This window comes from Sus scrofa, chromosome 6 (assembly GCF_054392235.1).
Source record: "Sus scrofa isolate SSC_HxYL_T2T_F1_AM1 chromosome 6, Sscrofa_HxYL_maternal_Yorkshire_Landrace_v2.0, whole genome shotgun sequence".
Lineage (NCBI taxonomy): Eukaryota > Metazoa > Chordata > Mammalia > Artiodactyla > Suidae > Sus > Sus scrofa.
Window position 1 is genome coordinate 112,217,408 of NC_139388.1, and position 14,507 is coordinate 112,231,914.

At 37.8% G+C, this 14,507-nt stretch overlaps 2 long non-coding RNA genes across 8 annotated transcripts in view; one reads left to right on the top strand and one right to left on the bottom strand.

The window, feature by feature from the left end:
- The window catches only part of LOC106510680 (uncharacterized), a 429,859-nt gene that overhangs the window by 225,556 nt on the left and 189,796 nt on the right, over positions 1 to 14,507 (bottom strand). The window lies entirely within an intron of this gene.
- Positions 1,472 to 11,887, top strand: LOC146402763 (uncharacterized). Its single transcript, XR_014808649.1, has 2 exons — positions 1,472 to 1,688; positions 6,063 to 11,887. It is a non-coding gene; the product is annotated as an uncharacterized LOC146402763 (long non-coding RNA).

Genomic DNA, 14,507 nt, shown 5'->3' on the forward strand with positions numbered 1-14,507 from the left:
CCCAATATAGTAAAAGCCATATATGACAAACCCACAGATGACATCTTTCTCAATAGTGAAAAGCTGAAAGCATTTCCGCTATGATTGGGAACAAGATAGGGATGTGCACTTTCACCACTATTATTCAACATAGTTTTGGAAGTCCTAGTCATGATAATCAGAGAAGAAAAAGAAATAGAAAGGAATCCAAGTTGGAAAAGAAGAAGTAAAACTATTACTATTTGCAGATGATCTAGAAAAATCCTAAAGACTACCAGCAAACTGTTGGAGCTCATCAATGAATTTGGTAAAGTTGAGGATACAAAATTAATACACAGAAACTAATTGCATGTCTTTATGCTAACAATGAAAGATCAGGAAGAAAAAATTAGGGAAACCATCCCATTTACCATCACATCAAAAAGAATAAAATGCCTAGGCATAAACCTATTTAAAGAGAAAAAAGATCTGTACTTTCCTTTCATTTTTGAGTGTATTTTTCTGCTTAGCAAAGTACCGATGCCCAAAGATTTCTTATCTGCAGGATCATTCAAACAATCGGGGGTGTGGGCAGCACAAACAAGCCAGGGTTGCCCCCACATCATGTAGAACCAGGGCAACACTGCCAGTTGCCTAATCACACTTTATTTTCACGGTCCCTTAGTAGCACCAGAGATCAGGCAAAAAACTCCTTCTTGGCACCATTAAGGAAAACAACCTGTGTCTGTCAATGGATGAATGGATCAAAAAGATGTGATGTGTATATGCAATGGAACATTATTCAGTCATAAAAAAGAAGGAAATCCTAACATTTGTGATAACATCCAAGGAACTTGAGGGCATAATACTAAGTGAAATAAGCCAGAAAGAGAAAACCAAATACTTCCTGGTATCACTTATATGTGGACTCTTTTTTTTTTTTAAGTCAAATTCATAGAAACGAAGTGTAGAAAAGTTGTTGCCAGGGGTTGAGGGCATGGCAAAAATAGGGAGACAAAAGGACACAAAGTTCAAAACTTATTTTTAAAAAAGGACGCAAACTTTCAGCCATAAGACGAATAAAGTCCAAGGATCTAATGCTTATTATGGTGACTAAACGACTATAGCTGATAAAAGTATGTCTATCATATAATTGAAATTTGCTAAGAAAGTAGAACTTAAAAGTTCTCACCAAAATATCTGTGTGTGGTGACAAATGTGTTAATTAACTAGATGGGAGGAATCCTTTCACAATGCATACCTACATTAAATAATCACATCACACGTTAAGTATCTTACAATTTTATATGTCAATATAAAAAGCTGGCAAAAGAGAGCTTTCTGTTAGTGTGGAAGGAATAAATGGGGTGAGAGAACACTCTCGCCCTGGAGTGTTTCCTTAGGAGCACCCATTGCTCCAAAAGCAGGGGACACTTTATGGATGGAAGAGGCTATTTTTAACAGGGCTGTCTTTTAAATGAGAGAAAACCCAGATGCCAGACAGCCTCCTGACACCAGAAGGCCTGTGTCACCATCGCTATGTGGATGGGTGCGGTGAAGCCCTGGAAGATGGCCTGGGTGGTGTCAGGCACCGGTCAGAGAGAACAACTCCAGCGTGTACGCTCCCAGCTCCTGAGAGGACGTGCCCGTGTGAACTCAGGTCACAGGCCTCCTCAGAACTCTCCTGGGAAAAGCAGAAATAACAACATTGGCCCAGGCACAAAGACCACGTGAGTACAATTGCAGCCCCGCTGAGAAGGTGCTGGAGCCGAAAATGTGTCGTGCCTTTAGAAAAATGAATCTTTCCACTAATCGTGTCTATGCCCCAAATTGTGACCGCCCGGTCCTTGATTCGAACAAGTAAGGGAAACAGTTCTGGAGAACAAACTGCCTTGGCCCTGAGAATAATTTCTTACTTGTTCAGTTGAGGACGGTTTATTATGGGTCTGTTTAGTGTCACAGTCAAGGGAGGGAAGGCATAAAACGCTGATCCAAGAAGCCATCTTGCTCTGAGGAGTGATGAAGTACATTTTTGTGTGCTGAGGCACTCTTATGGGTTAGATTTCTTTGCAGAACAAGCCCAAGTAGGCAGGTACAGGAATAGAACAGTTCGCTGAGAGATTATTAGTGAAACCAGAGGCTTATCTGGCTCTATGTCTCGGGGGAGATGCACAAAAAGGGAGAACTAATCCACTCCAAGAAGAAGAAAGGGATGGCGCCTTATCCCTAATTTGATATATCACTCATATGGTGGGTGGGAAAGTTCTTTCAAGTCCTTTTGGCCTGGGCAGTAAATTATTCCTCAAGTTTCTGTTTTGTAGTGGTCAGTGAGTTGTGAGTCATACAGTGACTCACAGCTCCATCATCAATGTATATTTTGGGGTGCTCTCTGGGTTCCTGGGTTCACACGATAAGGAAAGCTAGCCTTTGTTGTGACTGAGACTTTTTCCATGCTACGTGTTCTCTGTGTTTTCTTAGCTGCCACAGCCATCCTGATGGTGTCATACCACTCAGAATGACAGAAATGTAAAACGCTCTCTGAAACTAGGCAGACAAGAGCATTATGCATTGGGGGAATTTTAAAATGCACACCCACATGTCGGGCTTACTAACTGTATTTGTAAAATCATTTTTATTTTTATCTTGCTTTTGCAAAAGGAAGTACATTGACGCTTTATTCAGGGAAAGTCCATTAATTCTGTTGCTCAGTTGCTATCTGACCTGATTTCTGAGGGCCTCACATTTCCTCGTTTATCGTCCACTCCTCTGATTCTGCAGTAATACATTATTAGCCTTCCAATCAAGCCTAGAAAGGACCAGGAGACACATCTCTCTTTCGAAGGGTTCTCTCAGGCCGTGACCTCCTCAACACAGGTTATGCTCACTGATGATTTCTCTATGAGCACCTGGCTGTTTGAGTCTGTTTTACAGGAGATTCACACGATATGCTGGCATTAGCAAGAAATGGACTACTGGGAAGAGCCCCACTCCAGTACACTCATTCATTAAACAAACATTCATCCATCACCTACTACTGATATTCTTCCAAAAAACTTCTTTTTTTCCTTAAATTTAGGAAGAAATTGGTTACTATTTCCCATAACAAAAATTCCCGACTGGCACACCATTACTTACCCAATACCTATCCCCCCCATTATCCCTGCTACTAAAATCCACATTTTTGAAGGGTCACCTACGTGCTCAGCTCTAGACAAGCAACTCAGATCCCCACCTCCCATTTAGCTAAGTATATCCACATGACACATATCTAGCTAATAATTTATAATCAGATGTCTGCTAATATATTATTTTAGATAATCTTGTGTGTTCCTTCATATTCTTTCAATATCACCTGTCCCACAGACCTTCAGCTGCTTGCTCCATCTCAACTATTGCTGTGGTGACAAACTCCACACTGTGTGAGCTTCTACTGCCTGAATCCCACATCCAGAGTCTCTGGCTCTGGCTACTCCTCCACCCTTAAACTCAGGGGAAAGACCATATCTCAGGACATAGACACTTGTTTCCTCTAATGACTGTTGGAAGGGCCAGGTAACACATTCCAGAAATGTGAGAGTTAACTCTCCAAGGAGAGAACTTAAACCAGTGAGAGACAGGAAATGGGAGAAAACCAGAAGATAAATTCTCTTTCCACTCCTTCATGTAGTGGACTCTTCTAAAACATGGTTTTTCTATATTGCTTGTCTGGCGATGTCTCACATGGCCAAGAGGGCAGACTTATTCAAACAACAGTTGTCTCTTAGAGCTCTGTGCAGAGAAATAGTGACAGGCCTCCAATCTACATGAAGGAAAGTGGAGGGAAGGTAGGACACCAGGTTTATAGCAATAAACAACAAAAAACTGTATCTTTAGTCCATACAAATCTAACAGAGAAAATTTTTGATACTCAGGATATTTCTTTATTTCTCAATATTGTTTCAGAATTAGCTCAAAGTCCCACATACAAGATTAGCAAGAAGTCCGTTATTATACTCTTAGGGGTTCCTTGTCTCTCCTGAACTATCCCAGAACCATGCCCTGCAAAGAAGGTCTGCAGAAATTTCTTTCCAAAATGAAGGAAATGAGAGAACACTCATGTCCACAGGACACTGAATCTCCTCTCCATCTGGCATTGAACATCTTGCCTTTAGAAGATTTTCATGTACTCCTGACCTTCACCTCCTCAGAGATCACCATGCTCTTCTAAAAGAGGTCACTCAAAGGCAATTTCACTATCATACAACTGAATACTCCCTCACTGGTTTTCCAGGCTCTCCATCCCCCTTCAAAGCCTCAGTTCTCATTAGAGGCAGTCTTAAAATATGGCTTTCCCAGATTAGTTGGCTGTAGGTGTGTGGGTTTAATTCTGGGCTTTCTATCCTGTTCCACTGATCTGTATTTCTGTCTTTGTGCCAGTACCATGCAGTTTTGACGACTGTTGCTTTGTAGTATAGTCTGAAGCCAGGGAGCCTGATTCCTTCAGCTCCATTTTTCTTTTTCAGGATGTCTTTGGCTATTCTGGGTCTTTTGTGCTTCCAAACAAACTTTAAAATATTTTCTTCAAGTTCTGTGAAAAATGTCCTTGGTAATTTGATAGGGATTGCATTGAATCTGTAGATTGCCTTGGGTAGTATAGTCATTTTGATAATATTAACTCTTCCAATCCATGAGCATGGTGTATCTTTCCATCTCTTTGTGTCATCTTTATTTCTTTCATCAGTGGCTTATAGTTTTCAGAGTATAGGTCTTTTGTTTCTTTAGGTAGGTTTACTCCTAGGTATTTCATTCTTTTGGATGTGATGGTAAAGGGGATTGCTTCCCTAATTTCCTTTTCTGCTTTTGCATTGTTAGTATATAGAAACGCTGTTGATTTCTGTGTATTCATTTTGTATCCTATAACTATGCCAAATTCGTGGATGAGCTCTAACAGTTTTCTGGTAGAGTCTTTAGGATTCTCTAGGTATAGTATCATGTCATCTGCAAATAGCGATAGTTTTACTTCTTCCTTTCCAATTTGGATTCCTTTTATTTCTTTTACTTCTCTGATTGCTGTGGCTAGGACTTCCAGAACTATGTTGAAGAGTAGTGGTGAGAGAGGACATCCTTGTCTTGTTCCTGATCTCAGCGGGAATTCTTTCAGCTTGTCATCATTGAGAATGATGTTTGCTGTGGGTTTGTTGTATATGGCCTTTATCATGTTGAGGTAGGTTCCCGTTATGCCCACTTTCTGAAGGGTTTTTATCAGAAATGGGTGTTGGATTTTGTCAAAGGCTTTTTCCACGTCTATTGAGAGGATCATGTGGTTTTTATTCTTCAGTTTGTTAATGTGGTGTATCACACTGATGGATTTGCAGATATTGAAGAACCCTTGCATCCCTGGGATAAATCCCACTTGATCATGATGTACAATCCTTTTAATGTATTGTTGGATGCAGTTTGCTAGTATTTTGTTGAGGATTTTTGCATCGATGTTCATTGGTGAAATTGGCCTGTAGTTTTCTTTTTTTGTGGAGTCTTTGTCTGGTTTTGGTACCAGGGTGATGGTGGCCTCATAGAATGAGTCTGGGAGTATCCCTTCCTCTGCAATTTTTTGAAATAGTTTCAGAAGGAGAGGTGTTATCTCTTCTCTAAATGTTTGATAGAATTCACCTGTGAAGCCATCTGGTCCTGGACTTTTGTTTGTTGGAAGTTTTTTAATCACAGTTTCAATTTCAGTTCTTGTGATGGGTCCATTCATCTTTTCTATTTCATCTTGGTTTAGTCTTGGAAGATTGTGCCTTTCTAAGAATTTGTCCATTTCTTCTAGGTTTTCCATTTTATTGGCATATAGTTGCATATAGTAGTCTCTTATGATCTTTTGTATTTCTGTGGTGTCCGTTGTTACTTCTCCTTTTTCATTTCTAATTTTATTGATTTGAGTCCTCTCTCTTTTTTGCTTGATAAGTCTGGCTAGGGGTTTATCAATTTTGTTGATCTTTTCAAAGAACCGGCTTTTCATTTCATTGATCTTTTCTATGGTTTTCTTTGTTTCTATTTCATTGATTTCTGCTCAGATCTTTATGATTTCTTTCCTTCTACTAACTTTAGGTCTTGTCTGTTCAAAGGAAGCAAGAATATACAATGGAGAAAGGACAGCTTGTTCAATAAGTGGTGCTGGGAAAACTGGACAGCCACATGGAAAAGAATGAAATTAGAACACTCCCTAACACCATACACAAAAATAAACTCCAAATGGATTAAAGACCTAAATATAAGACCAGACACTATCAAACTCCTAGAGGAAAACATAGGCCAAACACTCTCTGACATAAACAACAGCAACATCTTCTCAGATCCACCTATCAGAGTATTGACAATAAAAAGAAAAATAAACAAATGGGATCTAATCAAACTTCAAAGTTTCTGCACAGGAAAGGAAACTCTAAACAACACAAAAAGACAACCCCCAGAATGGGAGAAAATCTTTGCAAGTGAATCGACTGACAAGGGATTAATCTCCAAAATTTATAAACAACTTCTGCAGCTCCATACCAAAAAAAAAAAAAACAAACAAGCCTATCAAAAAATGGGCAGATCTAAACAGACAGTTCTCCAAAGAAGACACACAGGTGGCCAAGAAACACATGAAAAGATGTTCAACGTCACTCATTATTAGAGAGATGCAAATCAAAACCACAATGAGGTACCACCTTACACCAGCCAGAATGGCCATCATCCAAAAGTCTACAAACAATAAGTGCTGGAGAGGGTGTGGAGAAAAAGGAACACTAGTACACTGTTGGTGGGATTGTAAATTGGTACAACCACTGTGGAAAACAGTGTGGATATTCCTCAGAAAACTAAACATAGAACTACCATTTGATCCAGCAATCCCATTCCTGGGCATCTATCCAGAGAAAACCATGACTCGGAAAGACACATGTACTCCAATGTTCATTGCAGCACTATTTACAATAGCCAAGACATGGAAACACCCTAAATGTCCATCGACAGAGGAATGGATCAAGAAGATGTGGTACATATACACAATGGAATATTAATCAGCCATTTAAAAGAATGAAATACCAGCATTTTTTTGCAACATGGATGGACCTAGAAACTATCATGCTAAGTGAAGTCAAGTCAGACAGTGAGACACCAACATCAAATGCTTTCACTGACATGTGGAATCTGAAAAAAGGACAGACTGAACTTCTTTGCAGAACAGATGCTGACTCACAGACATTGAAAAACTTATGGTCTCTTGATGTGCCTGGGCTATGGGTTGGAAATCCTGTGAAATCAGATTGTTATGATCATTATACAACTACAGATGTGATAAATTCATTTGAGTAATAAAAAATGCAAATAAAATAAAATAAAATCCCATTAGGTAACCTTAAAAAAAAAATATATGGCTGTCCCTTCCACAGTAGGACCCATGACCACAAGTCCACTGGCCAGTCTCAGGACCCATCCAAGAGTTGGATAACTTGGCTTTTCCAGTCCCAAATACAAAAGATTCCTTTCCTTTCTCAAAGAACAAAGGAAGATAGGCTGAATCCTTTAAATCATGCAAGGCCATCTACTGATTGATGTATTTGGGGAAGGCCACACTTGCCTAGGGCACCCTAAACACAAAGGCTCAACCTCAAGGTGGGGAAAATACTTTCTGATCCCCAAAGTGTGAATTATTAGCTCTTCTGGCTATCAAGGGAATGCTCAGGCATCCCTCTTGCCAAAATCTGTGAAGATGAAACAAAAATATTGTGTTTAGTAAGTTCTCTCCTATACATACATAACCAAGAAGAAAATTTCATGGAAAGCAACACCTGTTCTATAGTAGACTTCCTATTTGTTTGCCTGCATAGATTCTCAAATTCTGAAAAAAAAAAAATGGTCTCTACCATCCATATGGTCAAACAATAGTCTTCCAGTCATAATGTGCTATGGGACCTTGTACCCTTGGTTACAGGTATTGAATCAGAGTGAATAGCTGATTCAAGCTTGGCAAATCCAAGTCACATCATTTGGAACTGGAGATAAGACACAGAGAGAAGTAAATTGTAAATCCAGGCATTGTCAGCAGTCAAATTTTCAACCCTATAGACTGGAGAATAAGAGGAATTAGGTTCACAAAAAGAAGAGGAATAATGAGCCAGTATACCAAGAGAGGTAAAGATGAAAGAAGAAGGAAGGGTAGTTTGGCATAAAGTTGCTATTTCCAATTTACTCCTGAGTCTAGTCATATTCCCATCCTTAAATTCCATGAGATGCTCTTATAGTCTAAAAACAAATTGCGGAGTTCCTATTGTGGCTCAGTGGTTAATGAACCTGACTAATAACCATGAGGTTGCAGGTTAGATCCCTGGCCTTGCTAAGTGGGTTAAAGATCTGGCATTGTTGTGAGTTGTGGTCTAGGTCGAAGACACAGCTTAGATCCCACATTGCTGTAGCTGTGGCTGTGGCCAGAGACCACAGCTCCAATTAGACCTCTAGCCTGGGAACCTCCATATGCCACAGGTGTGGCCCTGAAAAAAAAAGACCAAAAAAAAAAGACCAAAAAAAAACAAATTGCATATTTTGCTAAAGCTATTTTATGTTACTCATAATCAAGGTTCCTGTTGATTATACATCCATAACAACAAAAGATCTAAAAACTTACAGAAAAATTAATAGATGCCAGTGCTATAATGAAGAAATTTAAATCTAAATTTAAACATATAGTTGAGTCTCGTTTTTGTTTAGTCGCTCAGTCTCTTACTACTTGATGTATTAACTATTCATATTTTTAGTGATTATTAATATAGCTAAGATATACTACATTTGTAACTGTTTTTTATTTGTAGTCCTTGTTCCTTATTTTTTTTAATCTTCTATTTTTCTGCCTTCTCTGGTTTTTAATAGAACATTTTATATGATTTCATCTTCTGTCCTTTCTTAGTATAATCAATCACTATTCTTTTCTAATTTTTTAGTGGTTGCCCTAGAATTTGCAATATACATTTATAACTAATCTAAGTCCACTTTCAAATAACATAAGATTTCAAGGGTAATGCAGGTATAACAGAGTAGTCCCAATTTCTTGTTCCATCCCTTGTAACGTCACTGTCTTTCATTTCTCTTGCCCGTAAGCTACAAGCACCTGATACATATTATTGTTTTGAACAGTTGTCTATTAGAGAAATTAAGAATAAAAAATGAAAGATTTTATTTTACATTCATTTATTCTTTCTCTAACATTATTCCTTTCCTTATGTAAAACCAAGTTTCTGACCTACTTAACATTCCTACTGTCTGAAGAATTTCTTTTTGTATCTCATACAAGGCAGGTTTACTGGTGGCAGAATCCCTGATGTTTGTTTGTCTGAGAAAGTCTTTATTTCTCCTTCACTTCTGAAGAATAATTTCACTGGAAATAGAGTTGTAGGTTGACTTCTTTTAAGGTTTTAAATATTTCTTTCTACTCTCTTCTTGCTTACCTGGTATATGAAGTGAATTCCTATGAATTCTTATTCATATAGGTAAGGTGGGTTTTTTCCCCCTGGCTTCTTTCAAGATTTTCTCTTTGTCTTCAGTTTTCTGCAGTTCGAATATGATATACCTAGGTCTTTATCCTTCTTGGTGTTCTCTTGTTTTCCTGCATCTATGTTTTGGTGTCTGTCATTGATTGTGGAGAATTCTCAGCCATTATTACTTCAAATATTTCCTCCTCTCTTTTCTCTCTTTGTTTCCTCTGGTATTCCCATGAATACATGTATTTCTATCACATGAATTACTTTTGTATTTGTCCCACATTTCTTGAATATTCTGTTGCTTTTTTAAAATTCTTTTTTCTCTTTGTCTTTCAGCTTGAGAAGTTTCTATTGACATATCTTCCAGCTCATTAATTCTTTCCTTGGCCGATTCAATCTCCTGATGAGAGCATCAGAGTCATTCTTTATTTTTGTTATAGTGTTTTTGATTTCTAGTATTTCCTTTTCATTCTTTTTTAGAGTTTCCATCTCTCTGCTTATATTACCCATCTATTTTTGCATGCTGTCTAGTTTTTTTATTAGCACCCTTAGCATATTAATCATAGTTATTTTAAATTCCTTGTGTGATAATTCCAAAATCTCTGCCATATCTGGGTCTGGTTCTATTGCTTTGCCTCTTCAGATTTCTTTGTTTTTGTTGTCTTTTAGAACACCTTCTAAACATTGTTGAAATCCAGATATTATGTTTTGGATAACAGGAGGTAAACAGACATTTTGTGTGAGGGTTTACCTGGCTAGAAGTTACACTGTGCCTATTGTTTGTTGTTGCTATAGGTGTCTGATGATTCAGTATCCTCTAGTGTCCTTGTTTTTGTTTCCTATATTGTACTTGGGTTTTCCTAGAAATTCCTTCTTAAATAGAGTGTGAGTGTTGCAGTTCTTTCAGCTGTAATTTGTTATTATACAAGAGCCTTGTTGATGTCTTGGAACATCAAGGCTTGTGGTGGAGGCAAGCATTCTACAATCCTATGATTACATCTCATCCTCTTAGTGGGCCTGTGCCCCCAGACTATGACCTTCACAAATGCTTCTCACTCCCCACTCCCACCCAGTTGAGACAGAAAGGTTAGTAGGGACTATAGTTGGATATTCCCTTTCACCTACTTCAGTTAGACTCAATAAGTTTCTTTGGGAGCAGGCAGAGAACAGAATGCTCCAGGCTTATTTCAAAATATCTACTTTTCCCCTAGGCATATTTTAAAATGGTTGCCTTCTCCCCCTTCCCTTTGCTGTAAACAGGGGGTTTTTCCTCAATCTTCACTTGTGAGAGAGAACTTCTGGGGCTTCTGAAGGTATAAATAATTCATGAAAGTGTGGAGAAGCCCTGCCTCTCCCAACTAAGTTTTTAATTCTCAAGTTAGTCCACACTCAGTCGCCAGCAGTTCAGCAATTACAATGTCAGTTTTCCTAACAGTTCCTGGTTCCAGTGGCTTCTGCTCCCAGGAAGCTCTGATTCTCTGTATTTGCCTGTCTCTCAAGTTTGGGGAGTAGTTATTTGCCCTGTGACCTCAATTCTCTTGTTGAATCTAAGAAGAGTTTTTGATTCTCAGTTTGTCCAGCTTTTTTCTTGTTTTGAAAATGAGTAACTAGTTCCAGGTTCTTTATATGTTGGAGCCAAAATTGGAAGCCTAAATCTTTTTTTTTTTTAATTTGTGGGAATAAATGATCTGTTCTTGGGAGAGAGTGATACAATAGTAATTCAATTTCATTCAAATTCCCATTTGGTTCTTTTTTAGAAGTTGAAAAATATTTTAATACACCTAAAAGATTAAAGGTGTGACAAAGAGCCTATAAAATATAAAAAAAAAAGAATGATGGAATTCCCTTGCGGTGTAGCAGGTTAAGGATCCAGCATTGGGACTGGATCACTGTTGTGGTGCAGGTTCAACCTCTGGCCTAGGAACTTCCACATGTCATGGGCACGGGCAAAAAAAAAAAAAAAAAAAAAAAAAAAAGAGCTTATTCTACCAGATATCAAAATGCATTATAGAACTATAGTAATTTAAACAGCCAGGAGCTATGTCAAAATGCACATCCAAGTAAATAGCACAGAATAGGTGGTGCAAACATAGATCAAAGTTCATTTGAGAATTCATTCTTTGATTGAAATGAAATTGTAGCAAAATATGGATTATGCAATAAAAGTTATTGAAACAACCAGTTGGACTTTTTAGGGAAGAAAATGAAGTGAAATCTATCCTGATAACTTGAACCAAAATAACCTGCAAATGGTTCAAAGTTTTAAATAATAAAAATTAAACAGTAAATATACTAGCAGCAAGGAAGATGGTGACTTGAATGCGTTCCTTCTGTCTTCTCTTTCCAACTTCAATCCAACGGCCAGTGCCTCCATTGTTTTCACTGTTATTTCCTTAATAATTAAGATACCTAAGATGATAAAATTTTCTTGAGTTTATCTGTGTAACATAAGTTATTTATGAAATGTCTTCCTTTAAACTATATATGTACACACACACTCACACACACATATATATATATTTTTGTTTGTTTGTTTTTTAGGGCCATACTTGCAGCATATAGAGGTTCCCAGGTTAGGGGTCGCATCAGAGCTACAGCTGCCAGCCTATGCCACAGCCACAGCAACACTTGATCCAAGCCGCATCTGCTACCTACACCCCAGCTCATGGCAATGCCAGAACCTTAACCCACTGAGCAAGGCCAGGAATCAGACCCAAAACCTCGTGGTTCCTAGTCGGATTCGATTCCACTGCACCATGAAGGGAACTCCAAACTATGCTTTAATTAGTTTGAATTTTCCATTTTTCTTACTTCTTTGCTTCAAGGGTTAATTAGGAGATTATCTCTTAAATTCCAGGTAGTTCAGTTTTTGTCATCTTTTTGTCATTCATCTTGCTATTCATTTTTCGGAAGATTTAAAGGAAATTTGAACCAAGAACCTTATACCTAGCCAAACTAGCATCAAAATTAAAAGTTCATAGGCATAGAAATACTCAATAAACCTACCACACACATTCTCTGAAAGAAATACTTAGTTACAAACTCCATAAAAATTAAAAATTATTTCCAAAAAATTCAAGATTTGAAATAAAAAGTGATGAGCAAATGAATGATTATATTTCACCGTAGTCTAAATAATTATTAGCACAGAAAATTGGCACATAAAATAATTATTAGTACAAAAACTTAATTAAAAATTCTGGATAATCTCAATATGAAATGTTATGGACAGACTGAAAGAAGGAAGAAAGAATGGAAAGTATGGTAAATTTCTTGTTTTGATACAGTGAAGGTTTGAGCCGGGGCTGATATAAGTACTGATTAATTTGAGATATCTGGATAATGAGGTAAATTTAAATATGTGCTTTAAAAATTAAGTAAAACTACTAGAAGAACATGAGTAAGATACTGAACTTCCAAACCACTATAAACAAATATAATAAAGAAAATGTGATCAATATATCAAAAAAACAGAGAAGGAATAAGAAAGAGAAAGAGGGAAAGATGAAAGGGAAAGGATCATGAGAAATGAGGAAGATGGCATGGCAAAGGAAACTGTAAAGATGTCAGAAATGTATCCAAATATGTCATTAATTACAAGAAATGCAGCTGTGTTAAATTTCTCAATCAGCTTGTAGGAGAATAAAATCCAGTTCTATTTCATTTACATGTGCTATACACAAAATAATTTTTGAAATTTTTTCCAAGATTTGAATTTTCCCATGTTGCATCCCATGTTGCTGTGGCTGTGATGTAGGCCAACAGCTGCAGCTCCAATTGGACCCCTAGCCTGGGAACCACCATATGCTGCAGCTGTGGCCCTTAAAAGCAAAGCAAAACAAAACAAAACAAAACAAAACAAGGAAATGCAGCCAAGAGAAACAACGTACAGCAATAAATGGACTATGGATGGGATCAGGTGGAAGGTGGGGAGTATGTGGAAAACCATGGGGAGCTAACTACAAGGAATGGAGTAAAAGATAGGATGGAGTCCTAACGACCTGACAGCACCCAAGCTCTTTAAGGACCAGAATAGCAGACAGGAATCCAAGTCAGGAATTCCATCATGAAAATGAGAAAGGAAACACCTACTTGGTTTACTGACTACATCAACATGGCCTTACTATTCCATTATCTTCATCAAAATGACATCATTATTCTGGGAACCTCTTGCCCAGGAAGATAAACATTCAAACAACTATATTATTTCAGTGAACATCACAACTCATTCATTTCTACAGTAGATAGAGCCACTTTAGATGTAATATTGGCCTCTTGTGGGTAAACACGTACTATTTTAGGGGAAGAATGTTGTGCTTAGATCCCTGCAGACCTCTCTAGGATCTACAATATTACTCAAAATAATTAGAAAACAAATAATCATTAATGTAGGTAATCTGGCTAATTATCTGGTTCTATGGGCACTCCATATTGGGGATAGGCTCTATTTTCTTGAATTAAATTGGGTGATCTTGGCTTCTGGCTAAGAAGTGGACAATGGATGCTAATTCATATTGCAGTGTTCAGGGGTCTTAAATGCTGCAGCATAACCACTATTGATTGATCCTTCTGTGTGTCTTGTGATGTCCATTATATGATCTACCAAAAAGAACAGGAAAATCCACAGGCATGACAGGTAAAATAACCATCCCCAGGCTAGTCAAACGCTTTGAAGTTATGAGCCTGCCTTTTAGCTTAGGATGAACAATGGCCGCTAAGTGAGACACTGAGAAGCAAAACCATGTCCAACCACACAGCTTACTATAAACATCAACATGATTTTATTATTTTCCAGTATTCACTAACATGGCTTTAACATTTTGAGAAACTCTTGCCCAGAAAGATAAGGGTTGCAAATAAACAGTATTGTTCTTTTTAGGAACTTCCCCTGAAATCCATTTAAATGAAATTGTATGGCTCAGTGCTTTAACAGGTAGCATTAAATGATAGTTCATCTCCAGGACTGTATCCCCAGCTACAAAGCCCGTTCCTTTCTATATTTTCTAGCCCTAGGGTATTATATTATAATCCTTACCCAATCTTAATCAAGCCCTG